This window comes from Zosterops lateralis (assembly GCF_965231275.1).
Source record: "Zosterops lateralis genome assembly, chromosome: 13".
NCBI lineage: Eukaryota > Metazoa > Chordata > Aves > Passeriformes > Zosteropidae > Zosterops > Zosterops lateralis.
In genome coordinates this window covers 12,402,994-12,430,382 of record NC_139773.1, presented here as the reverse complement: position 1 = coordinate 12,430,382, position 27,389 = coordinate 12,402,994, and the positions used below count along the sequence as shown (strand labels likewise).

The 27,389-nt window shown below is 42.9% G+C and overlaps 1 protein-coding gene across 4 annotated transcripts in view; it reads left to right on the top strand.

The window, feature by feature from the left end:
* Window positions 1-19,634: 19,634 nt before the first annotated feature.
* The window catches only part of ZFAND6 (zinc finger AN1-type containing 6), a 36,492-nt gene continuing 28,737 nt past the window's right edge, over window positions 19,635-27,389 (top strand). Inside the window, exons 1-2 of one of the 4 annotated variants that reach the window (XM_083870753.1) lie at window positions 19,635-19,770; window positions 22,476-22,566. The gene's annotated coding sequence lies outside the window, so the exon portion shown is untranslated. Of the gene's footprint in view, window positions 19,771-20,882; window positions 21,008-22,475; window positions 22,567-26,622; window positions 26,781-27,389 lie in introns of those variants that run through there. The other 3 variants (XM_083870754.1, XM_083870755.1, XM_083870756.1) reach the window with 3 other exon arrangements.

Sequence of the window (27,389 nt, the reverse complement as noted above, 5' to 3'; positions counted from 1 at the left end):
TGTGTTTATTATGATTTTCTAATCCTCCAAAAAGCATGCTGAGATGGCATTTCTGTGCTCCTAGGAGAAAGCTGTGAGCAGAAATAGCAAACTAATCTGTCTCCCCAGGTATTTATACCACATTCATTGCTGTGCTGTCTGAGCATGTAACACTGTCCCCTCAATCTTTTTAAGTGAAATGATGTCCTGTTAAATAAGTGTGAAGGAAGCTGATGCTACCGTGACTAGTTATCCAAACCTGCTGCCATTCTTTAACCAAAACAGAATAAAAAGAGATTTGCTTTTGAGCTCATTTTTTAATGATGGATCTTTACAGTACTCTGTGCTTTGAATTACATTTGTCCATCTTCATTGCCATGGCTGTGTACAGAGCCTGGGGTCATCGAGGGAATTAAGCCTGTAAGCATCTTAGCAGTGATACTGATCCCAGGGCCTGCTCAGGCCCTAAAATGCTCTGTCTTTAAGAAAGCTGAATTCTTTTAGACCCTTCCAAATAACCTCAACTCTTGCCAGCTGTTATGGGCAATAAAGCAACATTGAAATGCCCCACTTGGGAGTGGGGGTTATTCTGTGGTGGGAATTCACCCATCCAAGCCTGGAGGAGTGTCCTGCCCCAGCTCATGGAGCATGGGGAGAAGCACTGAGCCAACACAAACCCCACTGGCCTCACATAACTGCAGGAGTGGGATTGTGAGAGTCTTTCATTAGGACACGGTGAGGGTGATTGTGTTTAATCTGTGAGGCATTTTAATGGCTATCGGTAGCAAGAGCAAGCAAACTCCATACCAGCAGTTCAGTGCACATAATTCTGAGTTTTCACAATAAAACCCCAGAATACCCACTCATCCTCAGCAGACGTGCCTTTGTATCAATTTGGGACTAGATTCTTGGCATGCCAGGGAATTATGCATCATAATGACTTAATCAAGGGCTTTCACAGTGTATTCTAGAGCTGAGAAACCTTTTTAAACCCAAATGCAGATGGAAGCTTGGACCCAGCAGCGAGTGCTTTGCTCATGAAGTCAGAGGAGCTCTGCACAGACTGACCCCCTGTGCCTCTGCAAAGCTGTATTGATTTTAGTAACTTCATCTGTGCAGGGATGTGAATCTATCCACAGGGAGCTAAATGAAGCCTAAAGTTATCGATTTTCAAGAGCAAAGAACTTTAGTTAAAAATCTCTTATGTTTTCTTAATTATTCCTGATTTTGAAACATGGCATCACAGCAGAGTAATGATATTAAGAAGCGACAGTAAATAAATCAGCCAGTTGCATGTGATTTAATGCAGTGAGGGCAGAGAGAATGGGACTGACTGAATTAGACAAGGTTTTTATTTGCTCTTTGTGCTGGATATCTGTTAATCACTCAATGAGAAACGCATTTCCAATGGCCAGTGCTCAAGCAACGTAAATAATAGCAACATCCTTGTTTCTCCTTTGCCCTCAATCTCTCTTTGGAGGCTTGACAATAAACAGCCATTCCCAATCTATTTCGTAACTCAGAACCCAGATCCAAAAAGCCCCCATGAAACGTAATTAGTTTACTTTACTTGTCTCTCTTTTATATTCCTGAGCTAATAAATGGCCACTGCAGTTCCAGAGGGAGTTAATTTTTCTGGCTGCCTACAGGGGATTGAGAGTTGTTGTCTCACTTGAGCACAACTCAGTCCTTTGCTGGGTATATCAGCAGGGGCCCGTATTTGTTACAAAAGGTGGCAAAGCACAAAATCTGGAATCATTATATCCAATGTAAAACTTGCTGTTCCTGTGGTGTGGCAGACCCCTTCAACCTGCTGAGTTTTGGTTTCCCCATCTACTGGATGGGTTTCTCCAAAAGATTTGCTGGCTCTTGCAATACGACTTAACTTTCTAGTCATGCTTTCATGTCCATTGAGAAAACCATTGGTGTCTCCATGACCCAGTTCCCCACTTCTAAAACAGGAAATTTGAGACTTGCATTCAGGTCTGTGCCTGTTGCCTGTATTTAGCAGCCTTCCCAAGGAGGTGTGTTGGGGCAAGGGGGTTCTGTATTGGTGCCTCAGCTGGACTGGACCGTGATCAGGCTATTGATGATGATAATTCTGCAGGCACAAGCTCAGTGGAGCTGAAACAGGTAAGAGCTGACTCAAAGGTGCATCACTGCAGTCATTTGCCATCTGTGTGTGAGTCAGAGCCCTAATATTTGTTTTCCATCCTTTGCTAGAAGTCAGTGGAGCTGTTTATTTATGCAGCAGTTGACACTCTGGGACCTTAATCTTGGCCAGGCTTTTGTGCTGGTTTAGTTCACAGCCTAATGTAGCATGTTCTGAGTGAGAGGCTGGGTTTGGCTTTTCTGTGTACGTGTGTATATGTCTTGAATCTCATTTTTCTCCCACATGACATTGTAGATAGCAGCTAGATCTGCCTTAGAGGTGCCAAAGATGTAGAGCTTGTAATTCTTTGGACATGTGTTTTGGTTCAATCACCTAAGATTGAGTGCTAGTGAGGCAACCTGAAAGGCAGTTTTATCAAGTTCATCTTTTCAAATCACTTTTCTTTCACAATATGGCTTGCTAGCTGTAAAATTATTCCATTAAACTATGTTACCACACTCTGAGGCAATTTGTTTTCTTGTGCATTGATCTTTGATCTAAGGGACTTGCTCCTGAAAACATTCTTCCTTTTTAACCACTTAGATAGAAGTTATTTTTGTAGAAATTGGAAATTGGTGTAGAACAGCATTTCTTTTGTATTCTGTCCTTTGTTATTTGCTAATCACTTTTTCTGGATAGCCACTTTGTGAGTGGATTTCTATTCAGTCATGGTCAGATTCTTTAGTGTTTAGTGTACTAAATTAATTTGTTGTGTAGCTCTCCAAAAGAGTTTAGAATTATAGATTTCATAAAAGGGTAAAAATCTCATTTTAAAATAAAGAAATGGTTTTGCTAGTATGTAATGTTTGGCAAATTGGAAACAACTGCAATAACAATAAACTACATTTATTGTTAATTAACTTGTAATCTAATGGAAACTAATCTCCCCTGGAAGGTAAAAACACAACACACTTGCATGATGTAGTCAAGTTTTCTGTTCATGGTGTCCAGCTGGATGCCCAACAAAGAAAATGTCTGGGGGTTTATTGCAGCAATTCCTGGCCAAACAGCACTGTATCCAATAGCCATGGCCTCATGAGAAATCAGGAGGCGTTTTAGGTGCATTGGGGACCTCTAGCTGTTGTTTCACTTTGAGACATTGTTTTCATCCTAAAACATCCATGCTATCCTGTCCCCTCTCCTCCTTTCTGTGGATTTACAGCCCTGTCCTGCAGCCTCACATGCACATGTGTAAGGTTTGTATGGAGGGAGGTAGAATGCAGCTGCAGGATCCAACCTGAACAGCTTCTATCTCGATTCTAAAGGGTTTTGAACACTTCTGAGGAAGCAGGGCTTGGTAACAAAGTCTGGCCCAGAAGCTCACACTCCTGAATACGAGATCAGTTTTAGCAAACATACTGCCTAATTCCTGGTGATATTGGTAAGATGAGAATGCTGAGACAAACATTTACAACCCCAATATCACACTGAAAATTGTGTTCCGATGTGAAAAGTGACTTGGTGAAGATGTTGCTTCCAAGCTGCAGGAAGCTGCTCTCACTGAGTCCAGACCAAATTTAAGCATTTTATCACCCAAAGTACAATATTTATTTCTTAGCTGCCAGACAAACGAAGGGCCTATGTTCTAGGTTGGTTGCCCTACAGCCCACATAGCTGTTTCCCCAGGTAGTAGTAGTCATGACTTGGTGATGCTTTGTGTCTGCTTTGTATTTGCAACAGGGAGGTTGCAACTGGATATGAAAAAGGTCAGAATAGGTTCCTTCCGTCTGATAAATGTACACCTGCTGGAATTGGAGCATCCAGTCTGCCTCTTTGATAACACAAGGCAGAGGATTTCAGTCATTACTTTCTGTATGTAGCTTATAAATGAGCTAAGATAGGCTCTGTTAGCTAGAGGAACCCTCACAGTTTTATAATTTTATTAGTTTTAATGGTTTTACAGAAGTATAACACTCCAGAGTGCTCTGATTCACGCATGCCTCGCAACAACTGCTGTGGTTCTTCTCCCAGAGCATTCCCCCTTGTCTCTTGCTCTGGCTCTGGAGCTACCTGAGTAGCTGCAGTTGATGCAGTAATGTTGTAAACCTTTTTTGTACCCTGAGGCATCTGTTTGATATTCAGCCAAAGTTTGTTCTGTACCACTGATAAGTTTTACAGGGGGTTCAATGGTTAAACAACAAAAATGATAAATAAGAATTTCACCATTAAAGCTAAATACCTTCACTGGTGGTGTCTTTATGACTGTGTTTCTGTACATCCCTATATTTATTTGAGTTAGGGTGTGGTGACGAAACATTCTGTCATCATTAACACTACATAAACGAATGCTAATGTCTCTAGTCTCCATCTCCCCATTTGTTGAAGTTTGGTATTTTGATACCTTTTGACATAACTAGGTGAAGAAGAATGCTGAGTCAACACAGCCTTTTACTATGAATAAGTGATTGCATCAGTGTTGACTCCTAAGGAATTTGTAGAAATTTATTTCTAGAGAGCAGTTGAGCTGTCAGCCTCCAGAGAACTAAATGATAGCAATTGGTTTCAATAATTACAGTGCTTTTAATTTGGTACATTGTCCTTTTGTCATCACAGGGTTTCTTCTTGCTTGAAGAGCCTTAAGAAAGAGAATATTGACATTTGAGTGATTAAAATCTGGAAAAGTTTACTTTCAGTTTGTCTGTAGCATCTCTGCATAGACAGAACAATCTGTTGAAGTTAAAAATATTATTAAGGCAATACTGTGCAGGGAAATTTTAGTGCCAAGGATTTAGCCATGTATGTCTGACCATATTAATGGGAATCCTACTTCTAAATCCCTGTGCACCCTGGTATATAATTTACCCAATGATTTCAGCTAAGCACAAAAAACAAGCATCATCTGAAACTGACTTACAGTACTTGATGCACTGTATATAATTTACCCAATGATTTCAGTTAAGCACAAAAAACAAGCATCATCTAAAACTGACAGTGCTTGATGCATGGGAGCCAGAGAGAAAACATCACTGCAGGATGAGTATCTCAGTTCCCAGTAGTGGGAGTGAGGGCAAAGATGGGCATTAGGATAAACATATTCTGGGACATCAGTGCACACTGTAATGGATTCATGGCATAGGCTTTGGATTCAGCTTTTATCCCACTGTGAGGGATGGGCCTTTCTTACCCTCAGTCTCAAGAGTCCACTTGGGCAACACTTGTCTGATTTAGGCTCCTGGCTTCAAAAATGGCACTCAACTGTAAGCTCCAGGGAACCTTTAATTTGCAAAGAATTCGGCATTGTATCCAATTTGGACATAACCCACTACTTTTACAATAAATTTTTCCTATATCTTCCCTGTATGTGAGATTTCGGCTTTGGTGTATGTTGGTTTGGTATTTCCCATCTGCCTTTGGCAATAGTTTTTCAAGAGAAGGTCTGATCAGTTGTCATCCCTTGTGGTACAGTTCCATTCATATAATGATAGGTTATACAGGCAGCATGATATGGACAGTCTGCCAGGAACAATCTGCTATTTCAGGTAATAACTAAGTCCTCTCATAAGTACATATAGGAACACAGTGAATTTTTAAAAGTGACATAATAGAAGAATTTCTCACCTTCCCCATTTTAGCTCTGATTTTATCCTTTGAGTATATGTGGCAGAGCCAGCCCCAAAGCAGAAATTAGAGCAGACTGTGGGAACATACTAAGGATGCCTCATCTCTCATAGTCCAGTAGAATGCTACATATCCTCCTACTGCACTTAGGAAAGCTTTGCTGTCTGTTAAATAAAGTGGTATTATCTGCATTACTAGTCAGACATCAGCAAAGCACCTACACATCCCTGGCTGAAGGCTGCCTGTCATCCAGCTTCCCACACATCACATGTTTGGGCTGCAATGAGTAAAGCTGTGTGTGCGCAGGTCCTGAGCCAAAGGGAGCTGGGCTTCACAAGTCACTGGACTGCTTAGAAAACATCTTAGATGAACCCATGCACTGCTAGAAATGAACCTTCCAAGTCACAGCCTCGTCCCTGAGCTCAGTTGGAAACATTGTGCTGAGCATGGTCACAGGGAATCTAATGCTTGTGGAAGTGCCGTCATCACTCACAAGTGATGAAACGACCACAAAATACTTTGGAGCATATTTTTACAAGCAGCAGCATATCAGCTCTTATGTCCTCATCAAATTCCAAATCAAGCAATTACCTTGCAATTGCAAATGGCAATATTATTGTTTGCTTCATTACCTGCTGCGCTCACTAATGCTGTTTGTGCAGGATGGTCACTATTTCTCCAGCTTAGTAGCAGTCACATTCTAGCAATGAGCAAAAAGACCCATTATCAGCCTTCCACAGCACCTTGGATCTCTTCAGGATGAATAGTGCAATATAAATGTAGAGGATTATTTAAAAACCCATTGCAAACACTTCTAGCGTATTAGCCATAATAATAGTCTGCCTGTTTTATTTGGCAATAATCCAATTCCTTCATCAAGATACAGTACCTGGTGCATGTACTTGCAGACCAACCGGCTGGCTCATAAAATAGCAGGGCGGCAAAATTATCAGGGAAAACAATGATGTGCTTTTATATTGCTGTAAGTTATGGGTGTGTAATAAAAGGGGAACATGAAGTTCTTGGGCCAGTAAGCAAAAAGGTGAGGGGTTTACAGCAGCTGTAAGTCCTGAAGTGTGCATTTAATACTGCACAGTTTTTAGCTGTTCAGTCTGATTTTTGTGTACCTGACTAATAACAATAAAGGTGAAGCAGATAATGTAAGAGTTGGAAACTGTAGCAAGATAATGTTTTCTTTGAGAAAAGAGCAAAGGGAGGCGTGAAAAACTTCAAATCAAAAGTAAAGTTGTACAGGTATCCATAAGAACACAAATGAGGCATTGGCCTAAATTCACTACACACATGGTTTATTTGAAATCTGAGGAGCAATCCATAGAAAACTTCACTTTGATATTTAAGCAATATAGCCATAATAATACAATCACAACCAAGGTAGTTTCTGTGAGATTTAGTTTCTAATCTAGTGTTTATTAACAAGTCTGCAGCCACTCTAACGAAGGGGGAATGAGGCATGGCAGGATGACAAAAGCATTGACAAAAGCAGATATATCAAATTCATTATATATCTGCTGATTTTGTATATATATATATATATATGTGTGTGTGTGTGTTGATAATACTCATGACTATTAACCAAATAATTCAAATAATTCCTGAATAAATGATGTCTGGGGATACCATGCAACTGGCTGCTTGTTAAAGCTTTATTTTTCAACCAAACATTTGTTTGACATGAAGAAAACCTCCCTGGAAGGGTTTCCTGAGCTGTGCTCTTGTGCTGTCAGTGATTGGTAATGGGTTTGGGTGTTGGTATGCTGTGTGCACTCAAGGTTGGCAGAAATTCTAAAAGGAGATTGGTACTGGGCTCCAAATTCAGCTCAGTCCTGGAGCAGAGCATCTTAGGCTTAAGTACTATGATTTTTAGAAGCATCTCAATGAACATATTGTGATCTTCAGCCTTTCTGTTGCTGATTCAGCTGAGCATGGAAGAGGGCAAGGTGATCCTTCACTCAGCTGAGTGGGTGGCCTTGCCAACTGAGCAAACTCAGCTCACAGCTCTTCCTTACCTCCTGATTGTTTGTTCCTGAAGAAAAGCCTGGAGAGGAGCCGATCCTGATATCTACATATGGCTCAACTAATTAAGAGATGCTTTAGGCACAGAGCTAATCAAGCCTTAGAGCCCTCTGTGCTGCAGATGCTTCTTTTCTGTGACTACAATGGGGCTCTGTCATTCCCCTCCTGTGAACTGTGGAGTTTCTCCCATCACAACTATTGTCACCAGGGAAGAAAGTGTTACTCAACAGGAGTAAATGTGGCAGCAGCTGGGTCTATGGTTAAGTCTAATCTGCTCTGAAGTGAGAACTGACACAGGCCTAACCCTGCTGGATGAGTCAGTGGCAGAACCAGGGTGAGAAGAAGAATCCCTTATTACCAGCTCTGCGATATAAACACATGCCTTCCCTCTCTGCCTTCCCAACCCTTCATTAAAACAGCGGTAGCAGTTAGATTTAGTTAATATTTTTTTCTCAAGATGAACTTTCACCTATTTTTTTGAGATAGGTAGGAATCCTTCTTCTCATTGCCTTGCTCCTCCTCAGCTTTCTTCCCATAAAGCACCAGAGTGTCAGGCTCCTCATGTTTGCCAACATGAAACAAAAATTTCTAAGAAATACAAATGTTACATATTTTCTTGTTTGTCCCATTCCTGTCACCTGGATACAGCTCTTGTAGCTGCATTTCATTCTTTGTGGGGCACTGCAGCCCCACATGAACATTTAAAAGCTGTGAGTCAAGCCTTCAAGTAAAGTCAAGCATGACTTAAAATCACAAGGTTGATCAAAAACAATAAAATGCATATTTTCAATTTGCCTTTGGGTTTTCTCAGGCTGTGAGGCACACCCATTTCAGGTCTTCAAGCCCTGATTTGCAACCATTAGGACTAGAAATTCAGGGTATTCATTTGTCATGAGCTACGCATAATTCTTGTTTTCAGAAAAACAGGAAATATTATAAGACCTAATGGCCAGAATTGGCAGCACTGGTGCTGACACTGAATGTACTTACTGAAACTAAACGTGTGGTTTTTTCCTTTCCATCTAGAATGAGGGTTTTGCTTTTCACTTCAGCACAATGTCTCAGTGTTCAGATATGTAAAACTGCTTGAGAAAGTGTAGATTGCTTTTGCTGAGGCTTTTTAAAAATGGTATCAATGGGGTGAACTGTCCCCTGATTCTGCACTTTCAGCCTATAGTAGACTGTGCCACTGATTTGGTTTGGGTTTGGCATATTTGTTTCACTTCTTCACCTTCATACACTTAGTCTGCTTCAGCTCCATACACTTAGTCTGAATAACATCCTGAATTTACAAGAAAAATAAGGAAGAAAAAAAAAAAAAAAAAAGAGAGAGAAGACTAATTTTCTCACTGTAAATTTTGGACCTCATAGCAAGATGGTCAAATGGCTGGCCTTGGCACACCCCATCCTCCAGACCTTCAGACTAAACACCTCGCTGGCAGCCACGTCCCTCAGGTAAACAGGATTCTGCAAAGTGACAACTCAGCTTGTCTGGGCAGGGGACAGGCCACATCCCAAAATAAGTAATGAGTTCCCTCAGGGGCTCATGGCCATCACAAACATCACCACCTTCTGCTTCCTGTGCGAGATGCAGTTCCTAGAGCTTGTGTTCTTGCATGCAAAGAGAGCACTAATAGTACCTGCCAAGACATGTGGGCCTTCCCTTGAAAAAAAGGGTGAGAAAACAAAATACATATGATAGATGTTAGTCATGTTGCTTATTGCACTGTTGGCACACTCTCCACCTGGGGCTCCTTTAACTCACATCCAGCATCTGGGGATGAGTCACACATACTGCATATACACTTATGGGCAATCTGAGCATACACAGAACATAATGGGAATTTCATGATGTCCCAACTTGCTTTTGGCTCCCTTTGTGCAACAAGATGTCTGCAAACCCTAGACAGAGCCCGTTTTCTCTGAAATGAGGTTGCTGAATGGAAAAACATAGCATGCCCACAGGGAGCTGCATGTGTTGAACACGAGGGCTTTTTTGCTAGAAAAATAGGCTAATGTTGCACGTTACTGCTGGCTATGTGGCCTTGGTGATGACTTTCTGAAATCTCCAGATTCTGAAGTTGTGGTAGCACTCAAGAATCTCTGTTAAGCAAAAAGTTTTCAGTCTCCACATTCATAAAATAAAGCTGGTTCCGTGTGATTCTCCAGCATATCAAAAAGTGAACACAAATAAGAACACACTGAACCTGTATATTGAAGACTGAAAGTCTGCAAACCCATCACATGGCTTCGAGGGACCTGAAATTATTTCTGAGCAGCTTGTGTTGACAATTTTCTAATTTTCCTTTAATAGCTGTGTCTGTGCTTGTGTGGTTTGGCTTCCTACACCTTCTCTAATAAAGCTATCAATATTATTTTGTATATGTTAAACTTTGTTCTATTTTTTCTTCTAGTTCCTCAGTCACTAACGGGAGATAGGGTTATATTATGCAGGCATTACAGGATGAAAATGTGGACTACATTTCCCTGGGAAATAAAGTTTTCAGACAGTCTTTTCCACATATGGAAAAGGAATGAAAGCTTCAACACTGCCTGTTCTGGTTCCCTGCTTGCAGCAATATATATGTCAGTTTGTTGGGTTTTGTTGTTTTTTTTTTCCTTGCTTGAAAACAGAAAGATGGTTGAAAACAAGGATTCAAAATGTAAGGACAAAAATGGCATGGTGCTAACACAAGATGTTGAAAGGAAAATGTTTGCTAACCTTCAGTGGTAGTGTCTCACTTCTACGAGGTTGATTTGCTGCAGGCAAAACACAACAACACAGCAATGAATAAAATATTAACTGCTGTGGAGATTTTTAGAAGGATATTTTTATAGTTCTTCCAGGTGCAGTGGCATTCTTTCAATTACCTGGGCATGACAAAGAATGATACAAAGCTGAAGTGTTAATTCTCTGCTATACATAAGGCAATAAAGGTAACAGACAGGGAAGGGAGCTGAGCTGCAGGTAGAAGATTCTGATCTGTGCACAGAAATGGTCAATGAGGTTTATTCTCATCTGCCATAGTTACTACATTGCTAACAGGTGGAAATAATTTTGCAGGGTATAAAACCCAGCCATAAGAAATTTCACTTGATTTATCCATCAGATGAATTCCAGGTACTGATGTATTCCCAAATGCTGGTGTTCTACAGTGTTTCCTATTGTGTCTTACTCAATTTAATATATGTAACACTGTCAGGGGTAACATGCCCAGTCACCTGCTAACACCCACCTTTGTCTTCTTCCAGACATTTATTCAGACATTTCTCAAGACATTACCAGGAGCTCGTTCTTCAGGGGAAGTATCAGTCCTGACTCCACTGAAATATTTTCTATGAGTGGTGTCAATGAGAAACCAAACCACATTTTTTGGCAATTAATCAAGTTGTCCCCTGAGTATTTGGAGTGTTAATATTTGCCTCTATGCTAGATCTGCTCCTTGGATGCTGGTTAGAGAAACAGAAATGCTTCTTTAGCAAGAGTCTGAGCCATGGCATCTGCCATGCCCTCAGCTCCTGATTGCTTCAAGGACAACTAAACTCATCCCATTTTTATCTGCCTTCTGCAGGTCCTCTCCCTTCTTCAGGACCTGATATAATCCTACATAATGAGCACTCTTTGACACTCAGCAACTCACAAAATGAGGGATTATAAGGTAAGGGAGTATTACCTAACATCATGGCAGAGAGAAATTATGCATTTTGCCTGAGATCATACAGAAGATCTGTTGTAGCACTCAGAAAAACATCCCAGAGAAGTAACTTTTTGTTAGGTACTATTTCCCCTGTTTTACTTGTTGCTCTGCTTTCTCTGATTTACTCAAGACTTAATATTGACTTTGAACTACACTGGGATGTTTTGTTAGTAGAAAGCTTTCTGGTTTATGGTTTGTGTTTCTCTCAATTCCTCTCTTCTGGTAGTATGGGCTCTGGCAGCCCAGCTCCAGCACAGTTAGCAGTAATTTTGTATATGATCAATGCTTCCCATGGTATTTTCTACTATTGTAGAAGAAGACACTTATTGTAGTATAAAATAGCACAAAAGGTTGTGTGTCTGTACCATGGTTTATAATCCAGCATTTTAGCACCAATGCATCTCCATCACTGCCCTAAGCTGTGAGCTGGGCCAGCTGAATTATAAACTAGGTCACCATCACCTTCCCTGCCAGAGAGGTGGAAACATCTCATGGAGAGGAAAGATGCAGACAGAGGGGGGTGATGAACCACATTCTTCTGTGGCCAGGCCCACTAGTGCTCATGTGGAGAGCTGTGACCTGGGGCTGTGATCACTGCAGGTACACACTGGACAAGGCCTTCAAGAACTGCCTTGATGACCAGCAGCATTCAAGTTGTTAAAGGCAGAGTTTGGGCACGGGCGAGTGACTAAATGATTATTATTCTGATTGGTTTTGCAGCCCACATGGCTGCTGGTAGCAGAGGGTGAGCTTTAGCTGAAGGTGGGTTGAGCACACCTGTGTTACATAACAGCCACATCACTGCCTGCCATGCAGATATAACCTAATGTTGACATTTTCAACTGTATCATTAGGTATGCCAGCAAATGAACAGCAGCAGTACACTAAGTGCTATTCTTTGTGAGAACTACTGAGCTTGGTGTGGGGTGTGTAAATATTTTGCCTCAGTTAAGGAAAAGAAATTAGGGAAAATAAATATTCCCAAGCACATTCTAGAGAATGCTAGATAAAAGAACAAAGCAGACTATAAAGCAGATTTTACAAGGCAGTATTTACAAAGACCTTACATTACTTATACCCCCATCATTTTCATGGCTGAACTGCATAAAAACCCACTATATCTTTGCATGCAGGACACTATATTCTAGAAGGTGTGATTTTCAGAAATACCAGAGTTTTTTAAGTAAAAAGGAAAAAAAACAAAAACCTGCAGTGCTCTACTATGGTATGCTGGTCTCTTTCTGCAGAACTTGTTCTTTATTGTGGCAACTCTGATAATTAGGAATTTCCCACAGGAGGGAAGATTTTGCAAGCCTGTAAGATGTCCCTTTCCATTTAGAAGAGGAGAAGTAGAAAAGTAAAGATGAAGCAGAGAGAAGCAAGCTGGGAGAAAAGTGTGATTTATTGCTCTTCAAATGTAGAACTGTCAATGATCCAAATCCCCAATCTTGTTCTGTGTGTACTTTTTCTCAGAAGTCCACTGGGCATTTCCTGTGTGTAACTCAGGTAAGTTGCCAGTACAGCTTTTTAATATCTCCTGGGCCGTGCACAAGACATGAAAAGACAGTATAGCGAGCCAGGCATGAGAGTTACTTCATACTAAGTTAAATTAAACAGTATATCAGCTGGACCAGATCTGCTTTTTATAAAATGTAGCAGGCATAGGGTAGGAATGAGAATGGACAGGCCTCTGCTGTGATTCTGTCACTGTGGTCCTCACACAGGCTACAGCTGTGCAGGAGCTGCTCAAATGTGATACCACCCAAGGGATTTCCATCTGTTATGGGAGAACAGGAACAAACCACCTCTCCCTCTCTGCATCTTCCTTCTCCCTGTGTAGGGTGCAAGGAGCAGGGTCTGTAATCTGAGTTCACTAGCAATTCCCTGGGAAACTGCCAGCACAGAGGAGAGAGATGGATAGACTCTGTCCCTCCTGATGTGATACAATGAGCAAAGTACGCTGCAGAAAAGCAGGAAGGCTGTGCCCAATTTCTGGTTAGGAAGACATGGGAATTTCTGTGATTGCTTTAGAATCCTCGAATGAAAGGTACTACCCAAAGGCAGCCCCAGCTATCAATCTTCCAAAAGGCTTCTTTTCTGAGGGAGAATACCAGGACAGCAGTCATCCCATCTCAGCTTGATGTCCTCTGCCAAAGTTAATGAGAGAGATCAAAGATGATTATGACACAATACTTGGATAGTGTGGGACAAAAAAATATATGCTGTAGGTATATTAAAAGCCTCAGCTTCAAATTTCCTAAAGAAACCATACAGAAATCTCAAATGCATTTTGAGGACTGTGAAGCTATAGAAATGTCTGTTTTACAACTTTCTCCAGTAGAACTTTTTATTTTATTTTTTTTAATCTATCAAAATCTAGTGACATTTTGACAGAGAATAATGCCTAATTTAAGGAAACACTGATCACATCTGCTTTGCTGTAAGACTTTTTATCACCTGCAAATTTCCAGCCATTCAAATATCCAAGGCTGCTTTAGAAAAAGACTTCAGGCATTATAACTTTACAAGAAGTGAGTAACTGCTTGGAGAGCTTTGCAAAACAAATGGTTTGCTTCCAAGCAATCAAAGTGATGTTTTAGCTTCCCTGATGAGGTAGTTCCCTCAAGGAGCTGGAGAATACTGACACCAGATACTCCCTCTGTTGTTGCAGCAGATTTCTCTGGCATTGACAAATAGCCTACCTGAGGTAGCAAGGTCAGATGGACAGGAACAGAACAAACAAAAGTGCCAAACCCGTAATACTCTGGTGCTCCTGGCATTCCTAAGCAGGTGGGAAGACGGCTGAACAGACATTTTTGTCATTTGGGACATTTGTATCTAGATCCTTGACAGCCGCTTCAGGCGTATCGTTTGCTTTCTAGACACCGGGATGTGTCCAGGCACTGAGTTTATTCACGCAGAACAACCCTCTAAATCCAAGAATCCAGCGACACAGTATGAGCTAAGAGCTCGCCTACATGCAATGGAGACAACAAAAAGTTGCAAAAGCAAAAATTGGCTCAGAGTGCCTTCAGGGATGCATTAAATTCTGCTGGATTTAAAGGTCTCTGAAGGAGTGCTGCTATTAAAGGATCACCAAGCAGTGCTGCCCTGACAATGGGATCTTTGCTCCCCTTAAACTTCAAGGACTAGAGCAGAAAGAGGCAGGGCCAGCTTTCCTGAGTACATGGAGACTTCAGTGGCTAAAACCATCCTGTCAGAGCATCTCTGGTGCCTGTGTCCTCACAATTTAGCAGCTGGTCGCCAGAGCAGTTGAAAGCCTCAGGGCTTTCTGTGCAGTGACCCATTCGTGGAAGGGTTTATGCATATGGTATATGGCTGCATTAATGTTACAGAATTTAGGAGTCTAGATTTTAAACAGTAATTAATAGTAATTAATACTCAAACCCTGTAGCGTAGACAGACGTGTTCAGAGGGTTGTTATGGGTAGGATTGGGGAGCACAGAGAGGCTCCAGCGAGGCTGGGGTTGCTGTGTTGATGACTAGACACGCACAGCGTGAGCCACTCCTGCCCTGAAAGACTTTACTATCTGCACAGACAAAGCAGATGCGGGAGGAGAAAAAGCAAAGAGGTGCAAAATAACTTCTTTGCCTTAAGTTACTCATCAGCCCACAATGGCACACTGTTCTCCTGAATGCTCAACGAACTATTTAACATGGATATTAAAAGCTTAAGTAGGGAATCGTTAGGGCTTTAACAGGCCCCAGCCCGGATTTCAAAACAAGGCTATCTAGAAGGAAGCTCCCAGGTTTGTAACCGCGTGGCAACACGATCTGCCTCATTTTGAAAGATGCTGAGCTCTCCGGTGGCTCCCACTCGCTGCCCTGGGGAATCCCTCCTCCCTGAGCTGCCCCTGCCCAGGAAAAGTCACCCAGTAGCCGCTTTGCTCTCAGCTCCTGTAGCTCCAAGGGCACACGAAAAACAAAACAAAAAAAAAAAACTGAATCAGTGCCATCCCCCTGGGCAGGGCCAGCACTGAGCTGTCCCCACTCCCCACTCGGGCGCTTTCGGGCAGCGGTGGCATTGTCTGATGACTGGAATCTCACCTGGAATTTCACAGGTTTCATCCATTAATTCTCAACTCTCACCTATTGTTTTTACCTGTTATCTTTGGTGGTCACTCAGTTATCACCAGATGGTTGTTTGTTTTTTTTTTTTTTTTTTTTTTTTTTTTTTTTCTCCCGTCCTCGGAGAGGCAGAAAAACACATTGTTATTTTTAGGGATGGACTCAAGTCTCTGATTGGAAAACCAATATACAGAAAATAAAAGCAGAGTATTAAAGTTTTGAACAATACGAGGCTTTTTTATTCCAACCATTTTCACAACAGACTTGATGAGTAAGGCTCCAGAATGCAATACATAAATGCCAAGAAATTGGATTTTCATTTCTGCTCTCTCTTTTTGATGAGAAATAGTCCCTGGGTTGTTTTGGAAAATGAATGCTGAAAGCTGGAAATCCTGATGGTAATTGATGTTTTTTCATTTCCATATGTGCATCTTTCTTGCAAACTATGTAGCATCAGCACAGTAAATATCCTTTATGTAATTCAAAAGTAAAATGCATCATGGAACATGCTAATAGAGCTTGATGGTAATATTATATAAACAGAGGCATGAGGGAGTCTGAAAAAATCCTGGGCCAATTTCTGCTCTTGGCTAAAACCTTACAACCCCCTTGAAGTCAGTGACATTCTGGGCTTGCAAATACAAGCAGAATTTGGACTCTAATTCTGCAAATCTCTGAATGTGGGCATTGCAATGGAAAGCTGGCATTGCTGCTCATGAAGGCCACTGCCAAATAACTGCTGGGCCCCATTTCCACTAGGCCTGGGTAGCTGAATCCAGCTCATCCTGTTAGGATAAGGCTTAGAACAGGGGTCAACATACCTGTGGATAAAAAAAATCCAATGAGACTCAGAATCAAATCAAATAAAATTTAAGATTCACTTGTTCAAGAGAACCTTGTGCTTATTTCTTTTGTATTTTTATAGGCTGTCTCTCAGGAAGCAGATGCTGATTCTGCCCTCAATAAACCTATGGTGAAAATCTCAGCAGAGTCAGGAGCTGCACACTGGGCCCCAAATAACAAGATTAGAGCTGAAATGATGTTAGCACTTAACACCAGATCCAAAGCCCACTGTGGTGAAGAAGAGACTTCCCATTTACCAGCTCTGAAGATAAATCTACCTCAAAATGAATACATTACTGAGATTCCTCTAGTGATTTCTAAAGCTTTAGCAAAAGAAATAACAAGCCACTATAGCAGAAGCAAACATAAAAGGAGCCAAAGGAAAACGCCTTCTGTGTTAGCAGATAGATTAAATGGATTTGGGAGAAGGGAGGAAAAATCAGAAGAAACCTTTCAGAAAAATTGTGTCCATATTTTCTAAAGAGGTATATGAATAGATAGTCCATAAAACCATGAAAATAAGTTGTGCTGGGGAATGAAGGTGATGGGAGCATTAATATATGAAAGCAAATCTGAGTAATGCAGGTCAAGGAGAATAAACACTGTTTTAGTTGTGATATTATAGAAGAGAAAATACTGTTCACTGATTATCACTCCCCATTTTGCTGTGCATCATCAAATCACTGGCACAGCTGGGAAACCTTTCACCTCTCTCCTGGGTGTTTCAGCTTGGACTGGCATCCTCTGCCTAATTTTTGGGGTTTCGTTTGGATTTCTCTGTCAAAGCAAAATCATGCCTGGTAGAATGAAGTTGTTCCATGAAGAACATCCCACGGAGTATCAGGCTCCCCATACTTCAGGCAGTCCTGTGCCCTACTGAACATTTGTGCACCCTTAAAAATAAAAACTATTCTGATCAACTTAAGGTGGACCAATAGCCTTCAACTCCTTCTCTGCAGTGGTCCACAGAAAACAGGCTTCTGTTTTCAGCTGCTGGCTCAGAATCACTTTTGACTTCTTTACCTGAATTCAAATCCAAGGATGCCTTTCTCTGGGTGGTTAACACCTTATCCATTTCTCTGATTGTACACTTCCCTTTTAATCCTTATCCTACTTGACTTCAGCAAGGTTTTATAGCTGGATCCTCAAATCAGAAAACTGAACACTATTTCATCAATATTATGCTTTTCATTCACAGTGGAACAAACATGTACATTTAATTTTTAAATGCATCCTTATTTCTCCCCTAAGAATAAACCTGGCCATCTCGTTTGGGAATTTTCTTCCTCAGAGACACTTTGACTACTGGCTTTTTTTTTAAATGCAAATGGCATAAAACTTTGTGTTCCTATTTTCCTAGAGGTTGTTTGCCTCTTCTGAGCTGTGACAGCTCCTGACTGTACCAAACAGTGATTCCAAGAAACTCTCTTACTCCAGCATTATTGTAACTGAGTTTTCTCATTTCAGCCCACGAGAACCGATGAGCGTCATCCGCAACTTGAGTAAGATCACATTTGAACACTCTGCTGCTCCCCCTTGACATCTGATGCCACAACTTAACATTTGTTGCACCATGTGTTGCTGGTCAGTAACTCCTGGCAGGAGGCGTCCGTCTTGTTCACTGTTTGCATTTCCCTTGTATTTACGCTGCTGTTCTGCCAGCTGCTGTGCTGGTCACTCACAGCTGCACAACAATCAGTTGGCCTTTTCCTAAACACTGAGGATGTTACTGTTCTGCATTTATATTTCCAGTGATGAGATGAAACTTGACACAAAGAAAGCAGTCCAAGAACAACCAGAGGGAATTCAAGGTTAAAAAAAAAAAAAAAAAAAAAAAAAATCATATTAAAAATACATGATCATGGAGAGGCTGGGAGGAATGTAATCACTGTTCCCCACAGCTCCTTATGATTACTGCCAAGACCATGAAAGCGCTCCAAATAATGTTGTGGTGAATGCTGTGATACCCACATGCAATACAGGTCATCTTCTGCTCATGCAACCTGGCATTTGGAAAACCTATTGCATCAGCAAAGACAGCCAAGACTGAATAATCTCTACCAAAATAGCTGTAAAGCTATGCTAGCACTTCCATGCTGGTTGCACCAGCATTTTCTACTGTTGATCCAAGCTCAGATGTTCAAAACAAGCAAAGGAATAAGGTGTTTTCTTCCCTTTTAGTGCTTTTTTTCCAGGTTTATGGATCTACCTACTCAGCTCTCAATGTGGGTGATAGCAGGCTCCTAGCAATGAGAAGTCTCTGCTTGGATTTTATCTTTGCTGAAATCTTTATGTGTCCCCTTGCAATGCTTTCCTCTGCTCAAAAAAAAAAAAAAAAAAAAACAAAAAAACAAAAAAAAAAAAACACCTCCATATTTTAAATCTCTTCACAGCACCCCTAGGAAATCAATGATCTTGATGGGTCCATTCCAGCTCAGTATATTCTGTGATTGTATGAAAAGGGAACGTGTTTTACCCAGCCTCAGCTTTTGCTCTGTGAACTTCAGTAAAAAAAAACACTTTTCCTTCCCTCCTCCAAACCCCTCTGCAAACTCCACCCACCTCCTGGCAGCTGCTCCAGCCTTGGCCCGCTCCTCTCCCCTATCCATAGACAAAATTCTCCTTTTATTTGGCTTGTTTCATGTCCCTGGAATCCTGTACTCCCTATCTCCTTCACTCATCATCCTTAAATCTCACCTTTAAAACCTCCCTGCACGGTGTGGGCTACGGCCGGCTGTGGCAAGCGGAGAAGAGTGTATTAAAAACGAACGAAAAACCAAGTAAATATATCCACATGTATCGGGTGTGTGGTGGAAATGGTGTGCCAGGTAAAGAAGCTGTAGTGGGTTGTCTCAGAGCCCCACAAAGAGAGAAGAAAGCACAAACAAGCAGGTGATATTACAGATAACGCCACTCCAAGCCCACCGCTGCCTTCCCACAGGGCACAGAGGGGGCCGTGAGGGACTGAGCCCCGCAGGAAACCCCGCAAGGACAGACCTCCCGCTTCACAGACCTGAAGGGCAGAGGGGGCGGCAGCAGGCGCATCCACGGGTATTTTTACAGCAAAATGAATTTATTTGTGGGGCAGGAGGGCGGAGGGCACCGCCGCCCCAGCCCGCTCGCCCTCCCGCCGCTGCGTTCGCCTCAGGTCACCCCTGCGGGCGGGGGACGGGGGGGAACGTGGGCCGGGCCGCTGTCCCTTTAAATAGCATTCGGTGGTTCACGTCGCCGCCGTCGCCGTGTAATAATTACCCGCGGGCCGTGGCGCCGCCTCCCGCTCCCCGCGGCCTCCCTCGCCGGGCTCCGCCAATCAGCGCCCGCCCGCGTCACTCCGAGGGCAACGAAACACGGAGAAAGGGGAAAAAAAAGTTTGGTGAGGAGCGAGCGGGGCCGGCGGGCGCGGCGGGCCCGGCGCAGGTGAGCGGAGCGCGGCGGGGCCGGGGCGGCCGGGCCGGGGCTCCGGGCGCGGCTCCGCACGGCCACGGGGCGGGCGATGGCAACCGCCCGCCCACCGAGCCCGGCGAGCGGCGGAGGGGCTGTGGGGAGGGTCTTCCCTTCGTACCCCCGACCCCCGCACGCAGCGGGCGAGGGGCTGCGGGGCGACGGCGGGCGCGGGGCCCGCGGCTGTTTCTCTGCCTTTTTTGGTGGTTCCGTCCTGCTCTCCCCACCCCCGGCGGGCGGCTGCGTGCGCAGGAGCCATCCCGGGGCAGAGGTGTTTGTACTCGTGTCCTTGGGTGGAAGGGAGAGGCAGAGCCGGCCCCACGCCAGCGCCGGCCGGGCCGGGCCTGCCCCGCGCCCTCCGCACCGGAGACCGGGCCGGGCCCCTCCCGCCTCAGGGGTCCCGCACCCCGGGCCTGCCCCGCTGCCCCTCGGGGGAGCCCAGTGCAGGGTTTGGCCGGGCTGGGGACAGGGGTGCTCGGCAATCAACGTGCACTTTGTGTTGATCCGTTCTTCTAGTTAAACTAAGGGTTAACGCTTGCCGAGTCTGTCGTACTTTGGCGTTTTGCTTCGTGAAAAGTTATTGTTGTTGTTGTTTTGGTGTTCGCCCAGGAACCCTATGAGGATTTAACCCGACTTGCCTCCTAGGCTTTGCCAAAAGCCTGGAGTGATAGATAAGGGGTGTGAACATCCACTCGTGTTTCCACAGGATGTTAGGATTGGGTAACCTTAGAAAATAAAAAGGGCAGTTACCTTACTGCTAATAACAACAGTAGCAACAACGAAATGCAGGAGCTTCCAACATTCGTGCTGGGGTAATGTGGAGGCATGCAGCAAAACCGTGGTGGTTACTTCACCCCCTGCATGGATTGACTTCAAGTGCACCGTTGTGTTCTGAAGTCCATTCCCGAGTGTTTGTCCAGGCTTGTCCTATAATAGGTGTCATTGCATAAGAGCTACAGGGAGCAAAGAGCGTGCCGAGTTTCTTTCACTCTTCTAAGGTTCTGTGCTAACATCTTAACTGTGCCAAACTCTGCGCTGAAAAGAGAAGGGCACAGCTTGGTAAACTGCCCTGTGAACTTCAGTGGAAAAAAACATAAAGAAGAAATTATTCTCTTCTTCCTTCTACTTACAAGTAAATGTTTTTGTTTGTCTTGTGTTGTTTTAAATAATTTTTTGCACAGAGGGCTAATCCTCTTCTGAACTGTGCATGATGGTAAGTCAACGATTGAGGAAGTAAATATGTCAGTTCCTTCCTTTGTCTCTTGTCTGTCCTCTAACTTTTACAGCTTTATTCTTTGAATTTTATCTGATTTGTTTTTGTAATGCTGAGGTGCCTACACCTCTTCTTTTACTATCACCTAACTTAGAACAAGGGGACTGGCTCTTTTTGGATCTGCCCTGTATTTGTTCAGGCCAAAATAAATGTATTATGGGAGGGGTTTTGTTCCTTGTGATACTGAATTACAAAGTCTCTGACATGTCAGTGGCATCATTCCTTGGGTTTATTATTTTGCAGATAGAGAAGATATTCTTCATTACTGGAAAAACTGTGTCCTGTATATATTTCATAGAATACCTCTTAAAATGTTTGTCTTAAAAACCTGTGAATCATGTTAAATTTATTTTAATCTGTTACTATTTAACTTCTTGACTAATCATGAATTTATGGCAAAAATGAACAACATTGTATATGACATAGTATACTTACAGGAGTGTGAAGAATATGAGTTTACATTTCAACTTATTGTTACTTTGTGGTCTCAGATGGCACCCTCAAAACCTCTCAAATACCTTGAAAGAGATAGTGGCAAGTTATCAGAGACAGAGTAGCATTAACACAAACTACTGAAAAGTTGCTATGGTTACAGATAAAGGTAATCCCTGTTTCTGTGAAAGTGTGTCATTTTGTAACAGCTATATTAATCAGTCTGATTTCTGAGAAAATTAGAAGTGTACAAACTTCTGGCTCCATTTTCTTGGCAGTTAATTGCTGTGTAGCTTTTTTTTTTTTTTTTTTTTTTTTTTTTTTTTTTTTTTTTTTTTACTGAATGGGCTGTGACTTGTATTCAAGATACATCATTTGACCTACAAAGATTATTATGTCTTACGTAGAAATGCTCTTGGACTATGCTGAGTTCACTGGAAACTGTAGTATAGTTATTTTTGCTCCACCCAAGAGATACCTGATATCAAGGAAGTGTCTTTTAAAATGTCTAGGTCCTTTTGCAAGGACTTTGGCTGAAGCAAGTGATGTAGCCCTCTGTCACCAGGAACCTTGGTTGTGCAGCTATACAAGATACGATTCTGTGTTCTGATTAAAAAAAAAAAAAAAAAAAAAAAAAGAAGAAAACACCCAACCAAATAACACACGTAAAAACCACCCAGAAAAACCCCAACAGCCACCCCAAAGCAAACCAATATGGCAGCTGCTGAGAAACTGAGACCTGTTAGGAATGTCCAGCTTTACAGGGCAGGGACAAATTATTCTGTTAGGGCTAATTCCTTGTATAGAAAACGTTGGGATTTAACGTGCTGGACCTTTAATAATATCTCAGGTCAGCTAGCTTTGGGTGGTTTGAGATGGCTCCTGAAACATCCAGGGGGATGTGTCTGTCTGGTGTGTCTCTGCTGCTGTCCAGACCTCTCTGTATTTACCACATGCACCTCTCTGTTGTTTCCAGATCTGATTATTGCAGTGCCCTAGTACATCTAGGATTGAAAGCAGCGAGAGGAATCTCAGAAGTTCAAGATTACTGAAATCTCATCAGTCTGGTATGTTGTTCTCTTGAAACTCCTGGAATAGCAAGTTGAATTCTTTGTGTGTGAGGGCCTCCTTAGTTACAGCTAAGGATAAGTTTCCTGCTAGGTTTCTAGGATCTTGGCTTTTCATCAGCAATTTCATTCTCGGGAAGTAATGTGCTGCTAAGAACTATGAGCTGTGTATTGTTGGGCTTCTGTAGAGGATTGTTTTTGGTAGTGGTGTTTGAAGCAGGACAATGAACCCAAGCTCTGGGGACCGTCAGTCAACATACACTCTGAACTTGTTTTCATCTTGCTTATCCAGCCTGGAAATTCCAGGTACTTTTGCAGACTTTCAAAACTAAAATCAAGCTGGGAAGGAGCTACTGCTAGCAGACTTTGCAGAGACTGCACACTGATGTATTGAAGAATGCAGAATATGAAAAGAAAATGTTCATTTCTTCACATAGGGATTTTTTCCCCCACTGCCTTTATGTAGATATGGCCCTCATGAAAGAATGTGTTTCTTAGGTTTGATAAAAAATTTAATAATATTGTTTCAGAGTAATTTCTTAAATGCTAAAGTTCTGGAATTCCTATGCTAATGTACTTTTAGAATTGATATATTTTCAGAAATACACAGCAAATTTGAGAAGTATTGTTTATAAACAGGGTTACAGCATCTGAGGGTGTGAAAGGCATGGGAAGCTAAATATTACTTTAAAAGTTGTCTCTAGTAATAAGAAAAACTAAAAGACTGAACTATAATAATAATAAATAAATAAATCAGCACATGCTGTACTGCAGACATCATTGACAACCAGAGGGTAAAGTCCTGTTCTGCAATGCCAGTTCAGTGTGTGTGCAGCAGATCGGTTTCTTTGCTACTTATTAACATGTACAGAATCCAGGAGGTGTAATGGATTCAGGACTGAAAACCAGGTGCAAAATAGTGAAAAGACTCTTGTGGTTCACACTGATCTGCTGAGACCTGGACATTGAGTAACCATCTCTTCATCTTATCCCTGAAGAGCCATCACATGTAGCTTTTGATCACTACTATTCTTGTCTCTGTTTGAACTGGTGACTTACAGACAGAAGGTTCTGTTCCTCACTCTTGAGCTGTCAAGTCTCCCAAACTTGCTGTCTTATACATGTGTAAGATTACAGAACAAGTGGCCTTTTAGCTGTTCCATGATTATCATAGTTAAATGAGAGTCAGGTGCTCTCTTACTGTCCAAGTGCAAAGTTGGGTGACAGCAAACTGTTGTGTTTTGGTTTTTTTTAACACTGCTGTGAAAGCTTCCCTGCTTAGTGTTCTTGCAGCTGCAATCTGGTTGTTTTGTTTTTTTTTTTTTTTTCCCACATTGCTACAGATAATGGTAAGAGTGGCAAAGGCTTAACTTGAGCCTGAACCTTATAATGTGCCTGTGCCATTTCTGTGCACACATTTTGCCATTTTGCACACACATATATGTGTGTTTAGAGGGAAAATAGATGGATTTTTGTGGAAACTGAGGCTAAAAATTGGGCTTTTAAATCTAGTTTCACTACATTTCCTTCAGCATGGGATAGTGACTTGAATAGCAAATTTTTTAATGCATGGATTCCCAACATTTAGATACAGATGTGTTTACCTGTGATGTCTAGTTCTGTGACCTAGGGTCAACCATGAATCTAATTTGGATATCCCACTTCACAGGCAATGTAGGGATCCTCACTTTTATGAGGATAGCAAATTACCCTTGGGGCTTTCTTATTGGGTCAGTTATGGCGTGTGTGTTTTGGTTTTAAATGAGATGGGGTAAACAAATCTGGGAGGGCAGTGCTGAGCAGAGGAGAGTTGGCTTTGCCATCCCCCTCCTGCTCTGGGTAAGCCACACTCCTGCTCACCAGAGGCTGGCCAGACTTCTGCCAGCTCAGAGACTGAAGGCAGGTGGAAGGGGCTGATTAGCTCCAGAGCTGGTTTCAGGAGTTGGCCTGGCTGCAGGGCCTATGGGGAGGAAAAGGGATGGAACATCTCCCCTGTAGCGATAAGAGCTGCTATTGCCTGTGTGACAGAAGCACAGGCTGCAGTGTGGGATGTTTGATGATAAAAATTATTTTTCATTGCCATTACAAGGTGGTGAGACTGCTGTGGTAGCAAATAGAGCTGGAGACTTTTGAAATAGTATATTTGGTTTGGGATTTTTTCACCCCTTTCTTTTTAAAGTACCCCAGCAACAATATTGACGACAATATAGGGTTGTCCTGTCTTCTAGCACGTGGCAGTTTGGTTGATACGATTTGTGACTTGTGCTGCTGTTTTTATGGGCCTAAAGTTAATGTGCTCTAAATGGAAGCTTCCCATTGGTTACTGAGATACTTGAGGGACACTTTACTGGTCTGTTTTGTTTGCGTGAACTGTGTTCTTGGTTTTGATTGCTTAGATAAGGGTTGGTCAAAAAAAAGTGTCATGCAAGTATGAGTTATCCTCAGGGGACCCCAGATCAGCTTCCAGCAGTGCTGGCTCTCACAGAGCACTGAATTCAGAGGCAAAGATTAAGGTCTGGCTCTTTCAGTTTACATTTTAGGTATTGTGGGGGAAGTTTTGTGAATATTGTCAATTCTGTTCTTGTAGTGTTTCATACTTATCAACTTACAACCAATTGCTGCTTTCCAGTCATACTTGGATTTGTTAGGTTGCTTTAAAATAGGTAACACAAAGTGTGCTATTTCATCATTTTAGCAGAAGCAAATGTCCTTCCTGAACGTGTTTTTTATGCTCTTTTTGGTGTATCACAGCTCAAGGGAGCACTTAGCTGTAGATATTTTTCTGATGTTGTGTGGTGTTTGCAGTAAAGCGATGTGTTGGACTGCCTTGGACTTTATTAGTCTGTATTAGGGAAGTTAAAACTTCCCTGTTCTGTGGTTATTGGTAGTGGGTGAAGTAAGGGAAGGCAGGCAGTTCCAGCACTGGGAGGGGAAAGGTGACAAGAACCAGAAACAAGTTTTTCCTCTCTGCCTTCACATAAGACAAAACAACCCAAATGTGCTTATGCTGACAAGTGCTTTATCTTCCTCTACCTTAATATTTTTAGTTATTTTACACTAAACACATGAAAATATTTTATGTAAGGCAACCTTGCTACCCAGATAAGTCTTGTGTAACTATGATACTTGTGGGTGCAGGAGGGAACACTGACTGGGTTCTGGTTCTTCCCTGTGTTGCTCGTTAGGAATGGGGCAAGGTTCGTCTTGAACCAGGTGTCATATCTGCGCTTGTGAAATATTTGCTAAGCCTTGTTTTGTTTTTAGTCATCTTTTCACTGGATAGATGTGTAGGGAGCCACATCTGTGTTTGCACGAAGGAAAAAGAACCACTTTTAATCTAAAAGACAGGGTTTTGTGTGGTGCTGAGAGGAGGCTGTGCCGTGAGAAACGCTGTTGTCATAACGTGACCGGGATCTTGCAAATTTGTTCAGTCGAGTGAAGCCTGAATAAGCACAAAAAGTTTCTGGCAGGAGCCGTGGTACCTTGTGGGATGGAGACAGTCACTTCCTGCGGAGCTCCTGCTGACTCATGCTTTAAATGGGTGGAAGTCTTTGGAACCGGCGACCCGATGTATTTTTAGCCGGGGTTATTAATTTATACAGTGTGCTCGGCTTCCCAGGGTAACTCCAGTCACCCTTAAAGCGCGGATGGGCTCCAAACCCACAGCTAATTTTATCCCATAAGTGGAGCAAGCGGCAGTTGTGTAATTGCCGCGGGAGAAGCGTTCCCAGCCTGCTCGGGTGTTATCCTCCCTTCCACCCCCGACCCCCCGTCCGTGAGCGAGGTGCCGGGAGGGGCGGGCGCCCCGCGGGGACCGGGATCCATCCCGGGCATCATTCCCGGGGAGCGCCCGCCCGCGGCTCGGGTTTGTCACGGCGGGAACGGGGCACGGTCCCTTTAAGAGCGCGCGGCCGGGGTGCCCGAGCCCGCCCAGCCTAACCTGCTAGCGAGGAAAAGTTCTTTACGTGACGGACGGCCCTCTCCGCCAATCAGCGGTCGCGGCCCGGCCGGCGGGGCGGACCTCCGCCGCCTCGGCCAATAGGAGCGGGAGGGCGGGCCTTGTGCCCAGGGTAGGTTGCGCCGAAGTGCATCTCCAAGTGAAGTTAATCTGGGGTGAAGCGAACAGAAAATTGTGGAGATCGTGTTGGTAGGAATTTTGCCGTTCTAATCGCGTCGTGTGGCGTCGTTCCGCCCTCCGGGGCAGTGGAATTCCTGTGCGTGGGGCTTTCCTTCGTCGTTTCGCTCTCTAATGATGGCAGGATATTAACATTTATGCAGGGAAGCAGAACAAAAGGGCTCTTTAGACAGGAAATAAGGTGCTGAGAGGCTCAAACTTGACCGAGTTTCTTTTGTCATCTCTCGGCTTGCACCGGGTGTTCTGGCGTGGAGGAATCGAGCGGTTCCACATTATCTCATGGAGAAATGTTAATTCTAAAATAGCGAGGATAATGCTGCTGTTTTGGAGTTACACAATGTTACAGGAAGAGAGCTCAATTTTAACTCTAACTTCCCTGATTCTGATGAGATTGGAGGTAACTAATTATGACGGCTGCTGTGGGATTATTCAGTGATAGCATTTGCTCCAAGTCATTTGTCTTAAATTGTCCTTTGTTGTATCACTGAAGGCTGCTGTGCTGTTGTCTGTGTGTTTGTTCTTGATGAGAAGAATGTCTCGCAGGTCTTTAGCATTTAGAACAAAGATATGTAAAAGCTATGTAAAACATGGCAATTTTTTTCTCAATTTTAATCAGTTTTGTCGGGTGTCTGGGTCTGTAAGAGCTCTGACAAACACAGGCAGGAAAAATTAAGTGTTACTGCTCTGT